The 24,180-nt window shown below is 43.6% G+C and overlaps 1 pseudogene; it reads left to right on the plus strand.

Moving 5' to 3' along the window:
* Positions 1-9,984: 9,984 nt before the first annotated feature.
* LOC141288348 (nuclear factor 7, ovary-like) lies at positions 9,985-16,478 on the plus strand (annotated as a pseudogene).
* The last annotated feature ends 7,702 nt before the right edge of the window (positions 16,479-24,180 follow it).

Raw genomic sequence — 24,180 nt, forward strand, 5'->3', positions numbered from 1 at the left:
ATATAAATAGTTATAAATAATTTGTCTTTACTCCATACACACCCCGCACCTCCTTTGTCAGCATCTTTTATTACCACATCATCTCTGGTGGAGAACCAGTCCAATGCATCTTCTTGACTCTTGTGAGATTGTTCTGTTGAGTTCCTTTGGCCTGAAACATTCTTTCCACCTCAAAGACACTATTTTAGTAAATGTATTCAGTGTAGGATTATTGTTGATAGGAACAAAAGTGAACTTTGGATGAAAAGATCTTGACTCTTTAACATCGGGAATGACTGGTGAACTTGATTATTGGTGATACCACACTTTTAAATGTAAACTGCAGTAAAATCTTAAAAGATCTACCTTGGTTTGAAACGTTTCCCGAGCAAATTGGAGTAAAAGAACGTCGTTTGGACAACACTGATTTGCAGTCATCTGAAAGATTAAGATCCAAAATATTAACCACTGCTGTTATCTCTTCTGGCTGTGAGTACTTGGCCTTTGATAACTTAGTTGCAGATCCTTGCCCCTTCACATCTTCCTCTTTTGGGATTATTTGTGATACTGTATTTTTCCATTTTATTGTCTTATTTGGTATGCGAAAATGTATTGAAAATGTAAGGCCACAGGTGTATCTGTTCAGTCATTTGTTACTCTCCATTGTCAACACCCTGACGAAGGCATCTTTGGTCTGATACGCTTTGGTGTCTTTTTAATATGTAGCCCTGTCTAGGAATAAAGGCTTTTTACTGTGGCTTACTATGTGAGTGCCTGGGTGTGGATTTTTTTTTTTTTTTTTTTTGTATTTGAAATGGGATTCACTTTTTTAAAATATTTTAAAAATATATTTTTAATATTTTGTTCCCTCTCTGGAGCACCCATAGTTTTGTCTGAGATTACCTGATGTCCCCTGGTCAAGACTTTTTCTTTGAACGCTAGAGTAATTACATAGTTTTTTTTAACATGCATTATAGCATTAAACAGTGAATGTATTTCCCTTTACTGAAAAGAAGAAACAAAAATATATATATATTTTTTAAATTGCAGTCATGTTTATTGTACATGTGGTAACATGTCCACTATTTTTTTTTTTTTTTTTGAGTGCTTGTTTAATTATTATGTTGCTATATACACAGAAATGCATTCTGTCACGGATTAGGCAGGAACACACGAACAACGACGTAATAAAAAGACGTATTTAATAAATCCAACGGAATACAGGTAGACACGGGAACACCAGGGGAAAACATCCATTTAACATCAAAGACCGACAAGAGTACAAGGGAAAACACACACCTTATAGACAGACTAATTACAACCACAGGTGCAAACAATGACGGCGAAACCAAAAACACTCAGAACAGCGGGGGAGAATGGGAGAAACCAACAAGAAAGTCCGGGGGTGTGACATTACCTCCCCCTCCCGGAAGGCACGTCCTCGTGCCGACAAACAGACAAAAGGAAACAGTACAAAGTCTTAGGAGGGGGCTTAGGTGGAGGACAGACTCCCAGGAGGAGGGCACAAGATGGAGTCCAGGGTGGTGACGGAGGGAGGAGCCAAGGAGGTGACAGGAAGGGGCTGGAGCAGGAGGAGCCAGGTGGGACCCAGAACTCAGCCATGATGTAATCCCACGGTGGAGCCGATGGAGGGAGGACCCATGGTGGAGGAGAGGCTGACGACTCCATGGGTCCGACCGACGGAGGCGGAGCAGGTGGTGGGAGAGCCCGAGGCGGAGACGGAAAGCCGAAGATCTTGGGTGACACCGCGGATCCGGAGGGCCAAGGCGGAGTCCAGGACTCTGAGGCTGGAGGCGATGGTGAGGGATCCTCCAGCCATGACACCGATGGAGATTGGCAGACCCGCGGCGAACCCAACGCACAGATGGTGGGCTGAGGGTGAGCAAGGAGACAGACAGCAGACAACGGGGATTCATGAAGGCTGGGCGGAACCAGCGGTGACTCTGGACGGCTGGGCGGAACCAGTGGAGGTTCAGGCTTAGGCAGAGGAGGGAGGGTGGGAGGGAAATCCAGGCAGATGGGTATTTCCGTGAGACAGTCAATTAAGTCCCCAGAGTTGTGCTCTTGCTCACCCCCAGTGGCGGTGCAGTGGACGGGGCTCTCTACAGCCCTCTCTTGCTCCACGAAGCACTCCACCGTCGCGGATGTAATGGCCGGCTCACGCACCTGATCAGCAGTTTTGACCCCGTCGGCACTCCATACTGCTGTCGCTCCGGGCTCGGGCTTTCCGTCTATAAAGGGCTCATAATCCGCGAGTCGGGGTGGCTGGCTGGGCTCTGGGTCCGCTCGAGGGCCATCCTCGGACGACGGCGCTCTGCACAACGCATTGAGGCTAGCATCATAGAACGTACAGAGCGCGTCGTCCGGGTAGCTGGTGGTGTTAGCTACGAGCTGGAACATCAACGTGTATCCCTCGAGCGGTAAATCCCCCTGCTTCAGCCGGAGGAGGATGAGTTCAGGACAGAGGAAGGAATCTATGGGGGAAAACACTACGGAAACAAAAAGACTGAAAAACTGAACGATAAACAAAACGGGGTGGAATATAGTGATGTGACGTTTGACACCGAAGCTTCGAAGCTTGTATCAAAAAACCGAAACATCTCACAGTGAAGCACTGTATCGGAGCTTGATTCGTTTTGCCATAACCACGTGACCTGTGACGTCCGAAGCTTCGTTTTCGCACACAACCACGTGACTGCTTCATATTCTGAACCCCTTGTGCAAGTATCAAGTGTCATTCACTTTTTGTTAAGAATAAATCATAATACGAATAAATATTTACATGTGTAGTTTTGTGCATATCCATTTTGTAGTTATCCTTGCTTCACAAGCACTTCTAATTAATACTAATAGTAGTCAAAATTATTCTTAATTTACTTTGAACATATATGCCTACATGAACCATGCTTATACTTGTATCATTTTATTAAAACGTTTATTTACAGATCAATTCGAGTAAAATTACTGTTTTTCTGACATAGCACAAATAGATCTGTTTAATGAAACTGTCCAAAATCGCTTTAAGATCTGGGACGCGAAAGCAACTTTTCCCACCTTTGTCCACAAGATGTCATTAGTGTGCAACATGTTGAAAAGCTTCGAGTAACGAACCTTTTTACGATACAGTTGAGGGGAAAGCCTCGGTGCTTCGAAAAGCTTCATTTTCCCATCACTAGTGGAATACGCAAAAAAAAAAAAAACTGTTTCGGTCGGTCTTTCTGTCACGGATTAGGCAGGAACACACGAACAACGACGTAATAAAAAGACGTATTTAATAAATCCAACGGAATACAGGTAGACACGGGAACACCAGGGGAAAACATCCATTTAACATCAAAGACCGACAAGAGTACAAGGGAAAACGTACTCGGTTACTAACGTAACCTCGGTTCTCTCTAGAGAGGGAACGAGTACTGCGTAAGAAGTATCTTACGCTAGGGGAAAATCCTTTTCTGCGAGATATTGAAGCCAAAAATTATCCTTAATTTTGAAATAATGTAAAGCGCGTTGCAGCAGCATACAGACATAGGCGAAACAGCTTGCGCGCCTATTGGCTGCTCTGCGGCAACTGCAGCAGCCTATTAGAGCGAGGCCTGACGCGACGCCAGATCCAATGGGGGCATTTCGCGCCCTTTGCGTCGCTTCGCGCCCTTTTCGTAGCTTCCCGCCTAAAAGGGCGTGGTCTAGACCTATAAATATCGCTCATAGGCAGCTATTATCTGGTTTTTCATCATCAAAGCAACCAGAGCGTGCGCATGCACGGCAAGATACGCAGTACTCGTTCCCTCTCTAGAGAGAACCGAGGTTACGTTAGTAACCGAGTACGTTCTCTTACAAGAGGGAACGAGTACTGCGTAAGAAGTATCTTACGCTAGGGGACCCAGTGTAAAACGCCGTGCATGCTGAGATCTGACACCAAAGACCCAAGGGCGAAAGCCCGGGGTTCATACAGTTCATAATCACCTATGGAACTCACAGGGAGTCCGGGGAAGAGGGAGGGGCAATGCCGCACTCTTCCACATAGTGCAGCGTCACTCAGACGCTAAGTAAACGTACATACAGGGCGGGGTTACGGCCTGAGCTGACGTAAGAATAAGGGTCTTCACACAGTTTGCTCAGACACATCTTGTGCTATCACTTTCACTGTCGACCCTAGAGCTGTGCTCAGTAGACGCAGCATTCCGAGCTGATAACATCAGGTCAGACAACACTGAACATCTAGACTGACAGCAATCTGGCCTGTAAGGCGGGAACCTCCAGGTTGTAAAACCTTATAAATGTAGACGGAGAGGCCCAGCCCGCCGCCGTACAAATATCTTGCAAGGCAATCCCACTCGACCACGCCCACGATGAGGCCACGCCCCTCGTGGAATGTGCTCTGACACCTAGCGGGCACTGCATGCCCTTGGAAGCAAGCATATGCCAACGCAATAGCATCAACTATCCATCTGGATAAGCTCTGTTTCGACGCGGCCAGTCCCTTGGGACGCCCGTAAAACGAAACAAAAAGCTGCTCTGTCTGTCTAAAAGCAGACGAGCGAGACACGTAAGCTCGTAATGCCCTGACTGGGCATAGGAGGCTCGCGTCCGTTTCCTCATCATTGACCGGTAGGGCTGACAGCGCGATGACCTGTGCCCTAAACGGTGTGTTGAGGGATTTTGGAACGTAACCATGTTTGTGTTTGAGTATGACTTTAGAGTCATTAGGTCCAAATTCCATGCACGTCGCGCTCACAGAGAGTGCGTGCAAATCCCCTATGCGCTTCACTGAAGCGAGAGCCAGCAGAAACACGGTCTTAAGAGACAGGTATTTCAAATCAATAGTCTGCAGAGGCTCGAATGGTCCACCTTTCATGGCCTCTAGTACCACAGAAAGGTCCCATACGGGGACTGTGGGAGGTCTGGGGGGATTTAGTCTTCTAGCTCCCTTCAGGAAGCGAATAACTAAATCGTTCCTTCCTATTGACTGACCTAGCGTTGTGCTCGAGAACGCTGTTATGGCCGCCACATAGACTTTGAGCGTGGACGGGGTTCTGCCCTTGTCCAGCAGCTCTTGTAGAAAGGAAAGCACCTCCATCACACCACAGTTAGTGGGTGACGAGCCGCGAGCTGCGCACCAGCCCGAAAACACTGACCATTTTGAGGAATAGAGCCGTCTCGTAGACGGGGCTCTAGCCTGCGTGATCGTGTTTAATAGTCCTTTAGGGAGTTCATCATATATTCGCTGGTGGCCCAGACATGAAGGGACCACAGCTCTGGGTGAGGATGCCAAATCGAGCCGCTGGCCTGAGAGAGAAGGACTCTCCTCACTGGTATCGGCCACGGGACAGTGCTCGTCAGCTGCATCAGCGCTGGGAACCAGGGCTGGTTTTCCCAAAACGGCGTTATCAGCAGTATTGAACATCCTTTTTCGCTGACCCTCTCTATCACCTGAGGTAGGAGAGAGACGGGGGGAAAAGCATAGAGATGACGGCGGGGCCATTCGTGGGCCAGCGCGTCTCTGCTTTTTGAGTAAAATTCCAGACAGTGAGCGTTGTTCGGAGACGCAAACAGGTCTACTTCCGCTCTGCCGAATTTCTTCCACAGTAGTTGTACTGTCTGTGGGTGTAGAGACCATTCGCCTGCTGGAACATTGTTCCTGGACAGTCTGTCTGGCCCTATGTTTAGAAGCCCCGGCACATGCGCTGCTTTCAGCGAGCGCAGGTTGCGCTGAGCCCATACCAGGAGGCGTTCTGCAGTCTGTATAGGTTTTTGGACCTGAGACCGCCCTGGCGATTTATATAGGAAACCACTGACATGTTGTCCGAGCGGACTAATACATGGTTTCCTTTTATTTGGGGACAGAAGCGCATCAGCGCGTTCTGTACTGCCAACATTTCGAGGCAGTTGATATGCAGGAGCTTTTCCCGTTCTGACCACTGGCCAAAAGACGGTCTGCCCTCGAGCAGAGCCCCCCATCCCGAGGTGGACGCGTCCGTAGACACCACTTTTATTCTCGAGGAAGTCCCCAGGCTTACTCCTAACTGGTACCAGTCGATTGCTCTCCACGGATTCAGGGCTGTGACACATTACTGATTGACCGTGATACGAAGCCGACCGGGCGCCCACGCTTGACGCGGGACGCGCGCTTTCTGCCAGAACTGCAGTGGGCGCATACATAGCAGACCCAGCTGCAGAACTGATGACGCTGAGGCCATGAGACCCAGCATTTTCTGAAATTTTTTGAGCGGGACAGACGCGCCGCAGCGGAACGAGCCCGCTGTGCGCTGAATGTCTGCTGCGCGCTGTGGTGACAGCCGCGCTATCATTGACAGCGAGTCCAATTCTGTGCCCAGGAAGGAAGTTTTCTGACTGGGGGATAGTGAGCTCTTCGCCCAATTGACTCTGAGACCCAAATTCTCGAGGTGATCGAGTAACATGGTCGTATGCTGTACAAGCACTGAGCGAGACTGCGCTAGAATCAGCCAATCGTCCAAATAGTTCAGTATGCGCACGCCTTTCAGTCTGAGAGGAACGAGCGCTGAGTCCATGCACTTCGTAATGTACGGGGTGCCTGGGACAAACCGAACGGCAGGACTGTGTACTGATATGCCTGGCCCTCGAAGGCGAGTCTCAAAAATCGCCTGTGACGTGACGCTATCTGTATTTGAAAATACGCGTCTTTCAGATCCATTGACACGAACCAGTCTCCTTGGCGAACTTGCGCGAGGATTTTTCTGGTCGTGAGCATCCTGAACCGACGCTTCACCAACGCTTTGTTCAGTTGCCTTAGATCTAATATGGGTCTGTGACCCCCGTCTTTTTTCGGTACCAGGAAATATCTGCTGTACAGCCTCCCTTCGCTTTGAGCTTGAGAAAGGGGCTCTATGACCCCTTTGCTCAATAGTTTCGCCACTTCGGCTCGAAGCAGGTGTGCTGCTTCTGTCTGCATTGTGGTCTCGACGCGCGCTGTATAGCGGCGCGGACGTCGGTGAAACTGTAGCGAATAGCCTCCTTTTATAATGTCCAGCACCCATTTCGAGACCCCTGGAAGCTTTTCCAATGCGTTTGCATGAATAGCTAGAGGCTGAATACGAAGCGCGCTCCGTTCTTTCATTAACGGAGTGGTTTCGGTATGCTGTGGCACCAGAGACGTGCTCGTGACATTCGGGGCGTGGGGCACGCTGATAGCGGGAACTATTATGTCTGTGTGTGTATGTGGATGTGTGGCAACAGGCACATTTAACACACTGCAAACACCGTTCGCCTGCATACACGTTAGTTTCGTTTGTACAGAAACCTTTTGACGTGCATAATGTGATGTCTGTGAGCACTGTTAAGTGGACACGTTTACCACATGTGAAGCGCAATCGATCTGAGCCGATTTTATGTTCGCAGGGTCTGTATGACAGGTTGTGCTTGTGTGTAGAAATGAGCACTGGAGGAGTGGGCATTTTTGACTACACGTGAAACACCATCGGCCGTGGCCGGGACTCCAGAAAATACACTCTATTGGGGGTTTATCTGGGTAGCCGTGAAAACAACCTTTGTGTGCAGGCAAGCGGGCGACAGAACCGGCTTGTTGGCTGCAGCAAACACTGGAACAGTCACATTTAACACACTCCAAACATCGTTCGCTTGCATGGAGCGAATGCACGCTGATTTCATGCAAAACGTGCTCGTGATATTTGAGGCATGGGGCACGCTGATAGCGGGAACTATTATGTCTGTGTGTGGATGTGGCTGTGGGGCAGCGGGCACATTTAACACACTCCAAACAACGTTCGCCTGCGTAGAGCGAATGCACTTTTGGTTTCGTTTTCACAGAAACCGTTTGACGTGCATAATGTGGTGTCTGTGGCCACTGTGAAGCGGGCATATTTACCACGTGTGAAGCGCAATCGATCTGAGTCGATTTTATGTGCGCTGTGCTTGTATGTAGAGATGAGCACTGCTAGTGGGCATTCTTACACGTGAAACACCATCGGCCGTGGCCGGTTGTGAAGCGCAATCGATCTGTGTCGATTTTAAGTGCGCTGTGCTTGTGTGTAGAGATGAGCACTGCAGTGGGCATTCTTACACGTGAAACACCATCGGCCGTGGCCGGTTGTGAAGCGCAATCGATCTGTGTCGATTTTAAGTGCGCTGTGCTTGTGTGTAGAGATGAGCACTGCAGTGGGCATTCTTACACGTGAAACACCATCGGCCGTGGCCGGTTGTGAAGCGCAATCGATCTGTGTCGATTTTATGTGCGCTGTGCTTGTGTGTAACGTTAGAGATGAGCACTGGTTAGTGGGCATTCTTACGACACATGAAACACCATCGGCCGTGGCCGGGACACCAGACAATACACTTTATTCGGGGTTTATCTGTGTAGCCGTGGGAACGACTTTTGTGTGCAGGCAAACGGGCGACGGAGCCGGTTTGTTGGCTGCAGAAAACACTGGAACAGTCACATTTCCTGGAACTGGACGAGCGAATAACTTTGGTGGGGGTCCGGCAACAGCGGGACTCGTACACCGTCGTTTTCCCAGTTGTGCTAGGACGATTTCGGAGGCTCAGGTTTCAACTCAATCCTGGGCCGCGGGCCGCGTCTGGCGGGGCGGCGGCCAGACGAGAAAAACGTCAGAAAGCGTTAACCACGGGTGCCTCTCAGCAACGGTGAGAGACCATGTTACGCAGCGCTGACGCGGCTAGGCGGCGGCGAAGCAGGTTTGACGTCTGACGGCAAGCTTTAGAGGGGAGGGCCGACTTAGCACGCCGTCCAGCGGAGGGCAGACATAAGTGGGCTGCTATCGCCTCTTCTGAGCAGCATGCGCGTTCCTGCTTTGGCGGGAAACGGAAATCAGAATCAGAAACCTCTTCCTCCTTCATGGCCCCCCTCGTCAGCGGCGTCGATGGAAGCGGTGGCAGACAGCGGCCGCTTTACGTCCGGAACAGAGACTGACGAGGTCGATGAAGCAGGCGGGCGAACCGGCGAGCTTTGTCGGCTGGGGGAAGTGTCCGGGGCCCGCTGGGCACGGCGCTTTTTACGGCGCTACACCGCGGCGGGCGGGGGAGCAGTCTCAGTGAAGAAGGCAAGGCAAGTCCTCAGAGTCACCATTGGCATCTGCACGAGCCGTATGAAGGCATCTTTAAAAAGACGCTTTGCTCTTTTTAGAGAAACAGTGTGTATCGCAGCGGCGACACACACTGTAGATTATAAAGGATATAGGCGCCGGAAAGCGCAGCAGGAATGCACGGAAGGCGGCGTGGCCAGCAGCTTCAGTGGCTCGTCCCGCTGAGATGCTTGCAGTCAAACGGCGGCTTCTTATCCGGCTCCAGCGATGAGTGTGCTTCGCTTGAAGGATGAAAAATCAGATAATAGCTGCCTATGAGCGATATTTATAGGTCTAGACCACGCCCTTTTAGGCGGGAAGCTACGAAAAGGGCGCGAAGCGACGCAAAGGGCGCGAAATGCCCCCATTGGATCTGGCGTCGCGTCAGGCCTCGCTCTAATAGGCTGCTGCAGTTGCCGCAGAGCAGCCAATAGGCGCGCAAGCTGTTTCGCCTATGTCTGTATGCTGCTGCAACGCGCTTTACATTATTTCAAAATTAAGGATAATTTTTGGCTTCAATATCTCGCAGAAAAGGATTTTCCCCTAGCGTAAGATACTTCTTACGCAGTACTCGTTCCCTCTTGTAAGAGAACACACACCTTATAGACAGACTAATTACAACCACAGGTGCAGACAATGACGGCGAAACCAAAAACACTCAGAACAGCGGGGGAGAATGGGAGAAACCAACAAGAAAGTCCGGGGGTGTGACACATTCACAGTCTCACTTTAAATAAATAAATATTTTATTAAAAGTATTATGATTTAATTCTCTTATGACTAACATGTTTTCTGTATAATGTCTTGAGTTTGATTCATTTTCAGTTCATTGAGTCAAAGTTCATTGAGCACAAATAGATTCAGTTCATCAGAAACTCCACCCTCACAACCTTTACCCGACCAGGAAGTGTCTAGTCTTATGATTTATCCTTTACATATCATACTGAAAGCTAAAAAGAGTGTTGTGAAGATCAGAGAGGACATTATAAATGAGGATTTTGGATAAATGTACTGAACAGAAAAGATTTTAATTGTAATTGTAATGGTTATTTACTTTTCAAAGTAAGGTTCAGAAAGTGAAAGTAAACTGTAGATCGTAGCAGCTTTTACAAGAAGAGGAAATGGATTCAAAATCTGCGGAAGATCTTTCTTGTCCCGTGTGCTGTGAAATCTTCAAGGATCCTGTTCTTCTGTCCTGTAGTCACAGTTTTTGTAAAGAGTGTCTTCAACAGTTCTGGAAGACCAAGAAAACTCAGGAGTGTCCTGTCTGCAGGAGAAGATCCTCAAAAGAGCGGCCTCCACGTAATCTAGCGTTAAAAAACTTATGTGAATCATTGATAAAGGAGCGAAATGAGAGGCGTTCATCAGGATCAGAGGAGATCTGCAGTTTACACAGTGAGAAACTCAAACTCTTCTGTCTGGAGGACAAACAGCCTGTGTGTGTCGTGTGCAGAGACTCAGAGAAACACATCAATCACACATTCAGACCCATCAGAGAAGTGCTTTCATTTCACAAGGTAAGACACATTTATTTGATTTCATATGCTAATCACAGGGCTTTGCTAGTAATATTTGTGTACAGAAGAATGTTCATCCTTGACAAGTTATATATTTAAAAATACATATGACCTGCAGATTTTAGGCACAAAGGGGACTATTTCTTTAGAATGACCATACAGCATACAATTCACTGATTCTTGAGAAGTGGGACAAAACAGGGTGCAAAATTGAAAAATAAATAAATTAAAAAATAAACCCTTGTACTCAGACAAATGAAACTACATTAATGTATCTTATATGTACTAAGCTACTGAGATATGCATTGATGCAACCTCCCAACTTTTCTCTCTTTTTATCAAGATGTTTTTAACATTTCAAAACGCATTCTTGTGTTAGCAGACAGATTACACTTTCACATGTGACCAACAATTCCACAACAAATATAAAATATCATAATGAAATATTTTCAATATATTCATCTAACAGAGTTGACACATCAGACAGTAGCGGTGAAAACCAAATCAAATACATTGAATCAATCAATAACTTTATTAAAACAAACACAACAAACAGTATGTTATTGTTTATAAAGCTTTTATTCAAGAGTCACAAAGTATTTTGATATATCATTGGAACACAAATTATCTATTTTCTCTCATCTCAGAACATTATGTCTGCTGTGCATCTGCTTTGGTAACAAGGTAACTTTTAAAAACAAATAAAACAATTAGTTATTACTGTACTTCTATCCATTGACCAGGATCTTAATATTCACATTTAAACATCTTAACTACTGATTCAAAATTGATCAGAATACAAATGAACTGTATTATGTTTAGATGTTTTATCCAGTGTTATGTGTTCTCTCAGACTTATGTTCCCTGAAAATTATGTTCCCTCAACCCTAACTCTGCTAGAAGTGACGACTATCAATCCACAAAAGTAATATATGCTGTATATTTAGTAATTATATGTTATTAGAAAAATTAAACACTATTTTATATTTAATAAAAATTTGTTTTTAACAAAAAACAACAAAAAATATGACTTCACGTTGAATGTCAACTCTGTCATTGACTCGTCACCATCAGACATGAAATCTGACAGTGTTGACAAATGTGTAATTTCTTTTAGAAAACAAATGGAGTTCATGTAGTAGCCCTTTTGTATTCTTTGTTGATGCTAGATGGTAATAGAGAATTAAATGATCTAAACATTTCAAATAATTGGAAGATAGTGTTGATATACCATGGTTGTGAAACAGGAAACATTAACATTAGGTTGTAAAATATTCTTAAACCATAAAACTTACCAGAGTCTGTCTGACATTGATGTACTCTGCAGAGGTGGATTGTGGCGACGGGGTCCGTTACAGTGACAGCTGCCTCTGATATTCCCTGATTTTATTACATTTTAATGAATGTCTGACAGTGTTGACAAAAAGTTTGGACACAACTTTGAAACTTTATGAAACATGCATGTGTCACTGAGAAACAACCTTGCTTTGATAAGAGATATTATTAAGTTCTGCTTTTGATAAAACAAGCTCTTTTTCATTATTATATTTTATAACACTTGAATGATGGAACCCTCTGTGGACAAACTGTTTTAGATGTAATGAGAAGACAATAAGTGTCATAGATTTGATAAAATAAGGATAAAATTAAACTGAAGGGGATAATTGTGTTAAATACATTCTGTTATTAATCCCCATAACATTTACAATTGAAAACAACCTAATAGCAGTTACAATTGATGGACATGTTTTGTCTCATGTCTCAAGAATCAGTGAATTAACAATAACTATAAAAACTAAACCTCTTACCTCAAGTTTTACAGCTTTTCATCTTAACTTATAGGAGGAACTAAATACAGCACTGACATCCTTACAAAACAAGCTCAAACATGCAGAAGAATTGAAAGCAAAGTGTGATAAAACAGTTGAACACATCAAGGTGAGGATATCGAGTAAAGAGTCAAACATTGACAGAGTTTCTGATGGACATTAGTGGAGTGAGTGTTAATGCAGAGCTGACTGAAGTGAATGTGATGTGGTTTCAGTCTCAAGCTGAGCACACAGAGCGGCAGATTAAAGAGGAGTTTGAGAAACTTCATCAGTTTCTCAGAGATGAAGAAGAAGCTACAATCACTGCACTGAGAGAGGAAGAGGAGCAGAAGAAGCAGATGATGAAGGAGAAGCTGGAGGAGATGAACAGACACATCTCAGCTCTTTCACACACAATCAAAGACAGAGGAGATGATGAAAGCCAATGACGTCTGCTTTCTGAAGGTGACAACTGAATTTCATTCACACAATTACCCAACCAATGATATTAATTTGTATTGGGAAAAAGCATTATGAGTGTTTTATGAGATACTAAATGATTTTTTCAAACTCAATATTTTCCAGAACTTTAACGTCACGATGGAAAGGTAAGTTGAGCTGCTTGTGTTTCTTCTCTCAATGAATCTGAACTCAAATCCACTGCAGTTCTGACTCCTGAATGTTCTTCCAGAGTCCAGATCTCACAGCCGGATCCACAGATGAGTTCTGGAGCTTTGATTCATGTGCCACATTACTTGGGTAACCTGCCGTTCAGAGTCTGGAAGAAGATGCAGGAAACTGTCCAACACAGTGAGTCTCCAGCAGATTGACATCAGAACAAAAGATTAAATACTTCAGATATGAACAAAGACAGACAGACTAACATTTTATAGAAATACATGTAATAATCACCTGAACTTCTATGAAGTTTAAATTAATCTGTATTTCATGAGATCATAATAACTACAAAACCCAGTCTATTCCTCATGGTGTGTTTATGTATTAGGTTTATATTTCTAATACCATCATATTTCATCCTATAATCTGATTTCATTCTCTTTGCAGCTCCATTGACTCTAGATCCAAACACATCACATCGTCGGCTCACACTCTCTACTGATCTGACCAGTGTGTCGTACAGTGATGAACGTCAAGATTTTCTTCATAATCCAGAGAGGTTTGACTGGTATCTGTGTGTTCTGGGTTCTGAGGGCTTTAACTCAGGAACACACTGCTGGGATGTGGAGGTTAGAGACAATACACACTGGATTGTTGGAATAACCACAGCATCAAACCAAAGGAAGGGAGATGTTTTCTTTGACACTAATGTCTGGTTTGTGCGGTACATAGAGAGCAAATACTACTCAAAATCTCCAAACCAACCCTTGACTCTCTTGACAGTTAAAGAGAATCTGCAGCGTGTGAGAGTTCATCTGGACTATGACAGTGGAAAGGTGTCATTCTCTGATCCTCTAACTAACATCTGTCTGTGTACATTCACAACAACCTTCACTGAAACTGTCTTTCCATTCTTATATAATCGCTGCACAACTTCCCCTCTGAGGATCTTACCAGTTAAACTGATTGTAACAACAGAAAATCACAGTTAAATCTCATTCTGCTTTCAGATAAAGTTTTTATTCTTCAATAACACTGTAATCAAAAGAAAATGTGTTTCATTAATCAATCACACTGCATTAATTCTAAACACAACATAAAATTAGAATCAACTAAAAAAGTATTTTTAATAGCATTATAATAAATTCACTAATTAATATTAACTTTTTTTTACAATAATGACATTTTTAAATAAACATTTGTAATGATATGTAATAAAAAAAAAGTGTTTACAGTAAACTTTTAGTAATCTTCTTGGCTGTTTTAGTAATCCTGGTCCTATAGGGACTCTGTTCTCCACATTTTGTGTGTCTCCTTTATCTGACACACTCAGTTCAGTTCATCAGGCTGGCAATTCTTGGCAATTAAATCCTCACTGTGGAGCATATCTATGTTCTCAGGGTCTTAAGAGGACCCTGTTATTCTAATCCTAGCTCTGGGAATTTATGAATGCATTGTTACAGTAGTGATGCAGAAAGTAGTTTGACAATAAAATGAGATCAGCTACTCTCAAACTGTTGTTCAACTGTTGTACACTCAAACATTTTCACATTTATTGTGCATGTTCTGTATTAGGATAACTAATGGATAATAAACAAATAAATATGTGGTATATGTTGATTAGATTTTGAGATGTTATTTACCTCTCAAAAATAAATGTGAGCTTGCAGTAGATTGAGAGGATGGCGTTTCATCATCCTGCAAAAGTCCTGCTTACGTCACCAGATTTATGTTATGAAATTGTAAAAAAAAATAATAACACATGGATTCACACTGATTATAAGCAAAATACTTTGACTTCTTGGAATTTTTATTAAATATTTTACTTTTATATGCATTGGCAACAATGATCTTACTGTCACGTTAGATGTACTGAGAGATGAGGTCTGGGTCCAATTGCAGGGAAGAATGATTTAATTAACAAGAAACACAAATAAACAAACGAGCAGACAAAAACCAAACAAAAGGCCAAACACGGCACAACAAAACACGAGCAAGGCAAGAACATGAACTTGGAAAATACAAAGAATACCGAAAAACAAACCACACAGAAGACAATGCAGCCAGAATGAGCAGTGAGACATGAGCAGCTTTAAAGTCCGTATAATTGTGAACAGGTGTGAGTTGAGACGAGTGTAACGATCACAAGACAGGTGTATACAATCAAGGAAGTGCAGTGCAAGGGAAAGGGAAACAGCGACCTCAGGTGGCTGAGGGAAACCCCACAGCCCAGATCATGACACTTACGTAAATTTATTTTTCTAGAAATTAAAGTAAAAATTCTATTAGTTTAGTAACTTTTTAGGAGAAAATATGTCAACACAGCAACAGAAACTGGGCTCATCAAGCTATTTGACAGAGTTCATTGAGTTCCTGTAATACTTTTTCTTCTTTCTCCACTTTAACTGTACCTGACAGTAGACAGTAAAAAGAGAAATCAGTCACTGCACTAGACTCTGACAACAGCAAATATAGAATCAATGTGAGCGGCTCATGTCTGATTAGAAAACTAGTTCTGACTTGACAGTTAGTCCCTGGTTAGGATGACACACTTCTCACGTCAAGTGTCAACTGTAAGATTTTCTCTGCAGTATAGCCCTGAATAGATAGAAAACTGATTAGGACCTTGATATAAGATGAACAGTGTAGTGCAACAGTGTTGAATATTAACAGTGTTGTTGTTGAACTCATGATTCAACACAAAACTATTCTTGATGAACTCATCACATCTGTCTGTAATTTGCAAGTAAACCTGAACAATTTTGACTATTATAATTGTTTAATTGTTTAATCTCTGCACTAGACCCTCAGGATCAGAGCTAGCTAACTCAGTCAAACATACTCTGCCTGTGTTACTGACTTCCTCAAGTGGAGAGACTCATGTTGCACACTCTTGAAAGTAAAGGTACTTTACTGGCATCGATGGGTCCAAGAACCTTTAATATCCATGGAACCTTATGCACAGAAGGTTGTTTATAGTCGGGAAATGTTGTTTAATCTGAGAAAAAATGTTCAGAACTGTTGACTGAAAGTTTCTTTGGGGAAACCTTTATTTTAATAGTGTAGTGGAGGATGGCAGGAAGTCCTGTTTACATCACCAAAGAGATGTCTGACATTTTCACTAGAGTTATGAAAATGTTTAAAAAATGAAACACATGGATTCACGCTAAAATAGAAGCAAAAGACATCACTTGACTCTTTGGAGACTCCTAAATAATTAATTCTAGAAATTAAATGGAAATGGAAAAAGAGGGAAAAAATCTATTAGTTTATTAACTTTTCTTTAGAAGAAAATATGTCAACACAGCAGCAGAAACTGTTCTCAGTTCATGAGTTCATTGAGTTCCTGTAATATTTTTTTCTTCTTCTTTCTCCACTATTACTGTACCTGATCTAATGATTGTAATATCTCATGGTATCCTGTGCATTTAATTCTGTGACAGTTCAGGTAAAAATAAATTAATAAATAACTAAATAAAGATGGCATCTGATGAAATTGTCGTTGGTGGTCAGTTTGTGTATAAATGTACGTTTTAGAGATTTTTAAATTATTATTTCATTTCTATTGGGAAATTAGTATTGTGTTATTTAAATATTTTATTGTAGATCAACCTTTGTGGAAAAAGAAGTGCTTAAATCCAGCAAATGGACTTGACCGCCAGTGATTGCTTTGTATTTTTATGTGGAAAACAGCAAAGTTGACTTTTTAATAACATTTTAAAATAATTAACTGAAACACCTTTACACCCAATATACTTTTTCCAGAGGGACCCATTGCAGATTCAGTGCAGAGGGCCCAGAATTCCTAGCGACGACCCTGTCTGTGACACTGTATTTATGTCATATATATATGTATGTTTATGTATTATTAATTTTTTTTTTGTGTGTGTGTTGAGTGATCTGTGGAGAAACCAATGTTTTGTGAAGTAAAAAGATAAAAATAGATCCTTAGGTAGATGCCCCCAGAACTGGCTCAGAAATGCCCCAAGTGGCATATTTTTTCTACTGATTTTACTTTTAAATGTAATACTTTTATAATGAATGGGGTTTTTATTTAACACTTCCTTGAATTTCAGACATCTTTGGTTTCATTAAAACCTCCAAAAAAAAAAAATAATAATAATAATTACATTTGCATTCATATTGTTGCTATTATGCCATATCTTCAGTTAAAATATGGACAATTAAATATGTAAATATTCATATGCCCATATAAGTCATAATAATACATTTCTGCCATTCAATTAAATTGTCAAAATACATTTTTTAAATTGACTTTGTGATTCACTTGAATGAAATATATAAATATCAATAAGAATATAGCAGAAGTTATTTATATATTCTGTAAAAGTTCATCCAGGGGGCCTTAAGATGAGGTGGCCTCATTTAATATTTTATATATCAACTAAATTACTGTTTGATATTTTGCTATTTGCAATAGTTAATATTGTATTAAAAATTATATGGTAAGTTTGATTCTTAGATATCACTTTAATTATCAATTATGATGTTAATACAGTTCCTTGCGAAATTACCCATTCATTTTTTTTCACATTTTGTTATGTTGTCTGTTATGTAATCTGCCTTATGTTAAACTACTTTAAATTACTTCTTTTCCCACATCAATCTACACTCCCTACTCCATAATGGCAAAGAAAAAATTAGGTTTTTAACATTTGTGCAAATTTATTAAAAATAAAAAAACTGAAAAGATCCCGTTGCATAAGTATTCATACCCTTTTCTGGGACACTCGAAATTTATTTCAGGAGCATTCATATTGCTTCTAGATGTTCCTACACTTGGAGTGGAGTTAAAGGAACTGTATGTAAGAAATTTATTTCAGTTAATCATAAAATGGCCCTGACATGTCACTAGACATTAAGAAATCATGTTAATTTCAAATACTTATATCACTGTCAACAGTGGTCCGGCCAGGATATTGTCATTTAAAAGTGAAAGTTGCAGCCCTCAACTGATGTTGATGTTTTCATGTTGTGTTTTGGTCTGAGGCTCCACCCTCCAGCTATCGACTAATCTCAAAGTCAGTAGAGTTTCGTCATCCGGGTGGCCAGCTCAGCTGCAGCTACAAACCAGTGTTGCCAGATTGGGTGGGTTTCCGCCCAATTGGAGAAGGGTCTGGCTGCAGACCGTGGATGCGAGTGGAGCTCCACTCAAGAACGGAAATATATCACCTCCACTTCCGACGTATGTTACACCATATTGGTCCGGGCATGACGCGGTCGCCTTGATGGTCCGGGCAAAATTTTAAGACATTGCACTGTCCACACTTTGCTTTCCCCTGGTGGATCCGTAAGCCTCTAAACGTGGTCACTTTCTCCCATCCACATGCACACTTTCGGAGGATCTTCTCCTCATTTTCTGGCGTTCTTGTGTTCTCGTTGTCCATGTTCATTGCCGTCGTCACCGTGTGGTCTGTCCTGTTGGGCCCATCTTTCATCCCACCTCTCGGAGTGCCCGCGGGTTGTTTCTCATTATGTTTCTTTGTAGTTAGATTTGGGTGTCTCTCTCGCGAGAGACTAGTGGGTTAGGTAACTAGCCAGCCACTCCCAATGCGGTCTTTCCCTGCTGCCATCCAGTCTTTCCTGGCTGTCCTCCAGTCTTCCCTGGACTCCAACTGCTCTATTCACAGTAGTCACTGGGTTCGCCAGAACTTCAGTAATTGCACAGGAAGATGTTATCACCTGCTGGGCATTGCTGCCTGTCACACCTCCTCCAGTGCCCATGGGTCAGCTGCAGGGTCATCAGCCAGAAACCACCATTCACCAACGTTTTGCTCCTTTAATTCTGGAACGTCTCCTGGTGGCGGAGCAGTGACAGGGACGTCTCCCTGTCACCCCCTGCAGCTGATAGCTGTAATCCCTGCAACTGTTGTTTGGGGTTAGGTGTTCTTCCTCCAATACCTATCTTTCCTCCTCAGCCAGAGCCAAAAGCTACCTTTCTCTGCCTCCTCTGCCAGATCCTTTGTTGCCCTCCTTAGCCTCCCTACGGTCACTCCTGCTTCCCTCAAGAGGCGTATGGTTGACAACCCCAGGAAGCCTCGGCATCCGACCTCCACTGGGTTGGTGGTAGTCTTCCAGCCAGCCTCCCGGCACTCAACAGCGAGCTCTGAGTACTTGGCCTTCTTCCGTTCAAAGGCGGCCTCAATCCCCTCCTCCAGTGGTACAGTGAGCTCAATGAGGTGCACCGATCTTACCTTGGTTGACACACCACTATGTCTGGCCGGAGAGATGTGGTGGTTATCTCTGTGGGGAACCGGAGCTGCCTGTCCAGGTCAACCCTCATGTTCCACTCCTGGTTAGAGGAGAAGAGCCTTGCTGTTTCTCTTGACCTAGTGCTTCTCCTTACCCCTCCTTCCGACACAAAGATGGTGGGGTCCTCTGCTGATGGTGGTTGTTTGCTACCCTGTCGACACTCCTCCAGTACTTCGCCTAGCTTTCTCAGGACCTGGTCGTGGCGCCAGCGGTAGCGTCCCTGTGAGAGAGCGATCTTGCAGCCTGCCAAGATGTGCTGGAGACTTGCGTTGGGGGCATTGCAGAGTGCACAGGATTCTTCATTCCCGAACCACTGGTGGAGGTTCCGAGGGCAGGGGAGCGTGTCGTAGGTTGAACGAATAAGGAAGCTAATTCTTGCCTGTGGGATCTTCCACACGTCTGACCAACTGATGTTTCGGTTCATGATTCCCTCCCAGGTTGTCCAGCTTCCTTGTCGACCCTGCGACACAGCCTTGATTTTGTAGCGGTCCTCCTCCATCCTCGTCACCTCTGCTACCACCATCTCCTTCCTTTGCTTGCGACTGGCCTTGGACCAAAAGCGTGGCATCTCTCCCCATCCTAGCCCCGCTCTTCCTGCCTGAACTCTACCCATGATCTCCTGGTGTTGTAGCCGACTGACAGCTTGATTGACCTCGGTTTGGGCATTCCACTTACGGCCAGTAGGAACCTTGGCATTTGTGTTCCTTACTGACTCATCTGGGGACTCCCTCAGCTCGAGAACCAACCTGGTCTTTTCTTGCATGTAGCCCAGCTGTATGGACTGCAGTGGCAGCTGCAGCATGTTTTTTCCAAAGAGACCAGTTTCGGATAGGCACCGTGGCAGCCCCAACCACTTTCGGATGAACGAGTTGGCTTTTCCATCCATCTTACTTACGGTTGATGAGGGAATCTCACTCATTTTCAGGGGCCACATTACCCTCCTGTAGAGTGTGAACTGGTAGCACCAGACCTTAAACTTCCCAGGAAGTTGGCTTTGGTCGATCCTTGTCAGTCCGTCAGAGAGCTGCTTCATGACGATTTTCCCCATCTGTTTGTCAGATAGATCTGCAGTGTACTGCCTCCCCAGGCTTTTGATGGGTTGCTCTGATAGGAGTGGGATTTTTTCTCCTCCAACGACAAAGATGGTATTGTCATTTCTGACTCCTCTCCTGAGGGACAAGCTCCGAGACTTGGAGGGCTTGATCTTCATTCTTGCCCATGACATCAATTCGTCCATTCTATTCAGCAGTCTTGATGTACATGCTGCTGTCTGAAGGAGGCTGGTGACATCATCCATGTAACTCCTCAGTGGAGGGAGCCTTTTACCAGTTGGGAGTTTGATCCCCCCAACCATTTGCCTTGCCCCGATGAGGATTATCTCAAAGGCTGCTACGAACAGTATTGGAGAGATGGTACACCCCATCGCGATTCCTACTTCGAGCCGCTGCCACCCGGTGGTGAAATCCTGGAGAGAAAAACACATCTGCAGGTTGCTAAAGTACTGTGCTACTAGGTTCTTGACGCAGGTGGGCATGTGGAAAAATTCCATGGCGTAGGTGACCAGCTGATGTGGTACTGATCCGTATGCATTGGCAAGGTCAAGCCAGATGACATGCAGGTCGGTCTTCTCCCGCTTGGCCTTCTGGATCTGGTCCCAGATCATAGTGGAGTGCTCTACACATCCTGGGAAACCTGGAACTCCTGCCTTCTGGCAGCTGGTGTCAACATAGCCGTTCTCGAGCAGGTAGTTGGTCATCCTCCTGGCTAGCACTGAGAAGAAGATCTTTCCTTCTACATTCAGTAGAGCAATGTTTCGGAACTTTGGAGTTCATTTCCTTGGGGATGAAGACTGCTACCGCTCTTTGCCACTCAGATGGAATGATTTGCTTTTTCCAAGCAGTTCTCATCAGATACCATAGCAGCTCTAGTACCTTGGGGCAGTTCTTATAGAGCTTGTAGGGGACCCCATTGGGCCCAGGTGCAGAAGAGGACCTTGCCTTCTCCACGACTTGCCTGACTTCGCTGAGCTTGGGGGGCATGATGTTAAATTCAGCTGTTGGCTTTGCCGGCTGGGGTACGTATCCTGGAGTTCCTAAGGGGACGCTCCTTTGGGGATCACTGTACTGGTCTCTGACATGATGTTCCAATTTCTCCCTGGTGATTTCAAGCTTGCCACTCTTCTTTTCCTCCAGTAGCTGTCTGGCATACTTAAAGGGATCCTTGAAGAAATTGGCTCGCTCTTTCTGCTTCCGCTGGCTGCGCTTGCGGATGCGTTCAGCTCTGCGAAGCCCGGCTAGCCTTTTCCGGACCTCCTCCCACAGAACTTTCAGACCCTCTCTCTCTGCTTGAGTTGCCTTCCTCCAGTTCTTGCGGAGTTGCCGACACCTTTGCACAAGTTGGAGGATTTCCCTTTCCCTCCTTCCCTTCTCTCTCCTGGCGGTCTTCTGTTTGGGGACAATTTCGCCAAACCTGTCTTTACAGGTCTGGTATATTATGTCTCCGATCAGGTTAAGCTTAGTCTCGGCCCCTCCACGCAGTGATCCCTCTAGGGTCTTGATCAAGTCCAAGTCCAAATTGCGCCATGCCTCTGCTTCGTTTGATTTCGGCCACTTCAGTTGGCTCCTTCTGGCTGGTTCTTTGGTCTCTGTATTTGGCTCTGTTCTGTCTGACGTGGTGGGGACTAGGCCTTCATGCTCACGTGGAGGCTCAGCCTCCACCAGGGGACCTTCCTCTGTGACTCTTATGCCTTCAGCAACGTTAGGTCCTTCGGCTCTGTGGTTTTTTCCCTGGCTTTTGGTCCTTCTTGTCTCACCTGCTGACACAGTGCAAGACTGCTGTTGGCCTTTCTGTCCACACTTTGCTTTCCCCTGGTGGATCCGTAAGCCTCTAAACGTGGTCACTTTCTCCCATCCACATGCACACTTTCGGAGGATCTTCTCCTCATTTTCTGGCGTTCTTGTGTTCTCGTTGTCCATGTTCATTGCCGTTGTCACCGTGTGGTCTGTCCTGTTGGGCCCATCTTTCATCCCACCTCTCGGAGTGCCCGCGGGTTGTTTCTCATTATGTTTCTTTGTAGTTAGATTTGGGTGTCTCTCTCGCGAGAGACTAGTGGGTTAGGTGACTAGTGGGTTAGGTAACTAGCCAGCCACTCCCAATGCGGTATAATATGTAAATTATAATACCATAATTTATCTTTTTTAAATGAACATAATTTTGTATCCATTTAATTTTAGAAATAGTGTTAGATATTTCAAAATCAAGTACATTTAGCCCACCTTGATTAAGTGGATTACAAAGTATTTTTTAATTCAAATAATGATGTGTATTTTTCCAAATAAAATTATATATACATTTATTTATATCATTAATAATTACCATTGCGGTGTAACAAACAAAGGACAGCATCACATACAGTTATGAGCTTCACAGAACAACAATATATTACACATATTGAAGAAAAAAAGACACCTCAAAGATGTACAACTGACCCAAGAATTTTAAAAGTTTTAAAAGCTTTCGAGTTCAATGGTTTGGACACATTCTTAAAAGAGGCAAAAAAGACTTTAAATCAGTAAAAACAGTAAATAAAACAGTAGATCTATAATATCACTGGACATTAAATGAGAAGTTATTTTATTAAACATCTTAATCACAATTTGTATTTTAAACAAAATAACAACATGTACATATCACAGTAAAATAATGTTTCCCACAATGTTTTCCATCCATTGAAATTTTACAAGTAGTTTGGTTATGATATGATAACCTCGTTGTAACTCGCTATTGTAGTGATGCTAAATTAATATGCTACAATAAAAAATAAAATAAACTTTTTTTTTTTTTTTCAAATCGATGTATCAACACTAGCAATATGTGTTATGTTTTGAAATGTGCCGTTAACGTTTGTATTTGAATTGTATAAATTGATTAAAAATAAAAAATTAAAATTAGTGGAGGTGACGTATTTCCTTTTTGAGGGTGGAGGTGACGTATTTCCGGTGGAGCTCCACTCGCCTTATGTCTGCAGCCAGGTCCTCTTGCCCAATTGGGCTTCTTCTGATCGGCTTGGACTGGAGAATAACGCATTGGGCGGGTAGACAAAATTTGGGCTGCTTTAAAAAATTAAAAGCCGCCCAATCAGCTGTTTTTTTCTTCGCTTTTATCATTAGTCATGTTATTTTAGTACGTTCGAGCTCAAAGTATCACAGTAATATAATGTGTAGTGCATCAACTAATTTTTGCTTAACGTAACCCTTACTGGTTTAGTTTAACAGAGACCTGTCAATCAGTTTACGTCTTTTATGTTAGTGAGATGTGATGACTTGTGAGTGACGGGTTTTTACATTTGTTTCTCATCACTTTATTGTGCACTTTTTGCACAGAAATTAGCATATTTTTTACTGCAGACATTGAAAATGATGCATGAGTTTTTCCAAGGGTTAAAGTCATCGGTTAATTTCCACTTTGAAAAGATTTCTGGACATTTTACGCATATTTTCGGACTGTTTTGATCCATATTCCTGTGAAATTGATTTATCTTTATTTTATTTTGTCATTATTCTTTTTTTAAAGAGATAAAAATGGTCCTTATCAACCTTGACATGCCAATAAAATTCTCATTATTTTGGCAGTTAAAGGTCCCATATTGTCACATTTCTGGAGGTTTATTTTAGTTGTTGATGTCCTTGAGAATATATATTTGCGGTATAAGTGCCAAAATCCATCTCAATATATTTTTACAGCGCCTTTTCTAGGAGCTCTGTCAAAAACAGGTCGATTTTGGCCCATCTAATTAATATTCATGAGCCTCTCTTCTGATTGGCCTGTTGTTTTCTGAGTGACGCACAGCCAGGCCAATCACAGGTAACTATGGCCATGTATCGTTGT

Source organism: Garra rufa, chromosome 16 (assembly GCF_049309525.1).
Source record: "Garra rufa chromosome 16, GarRuf1.0, whole genome shotgun sequence".
Classification (NCBI taxonomy): Eukaryota; Metazoa; Chordata; class Actinopteri; order Cypriniformes; family Cyprinidae; genus Garra; species Garra rufa.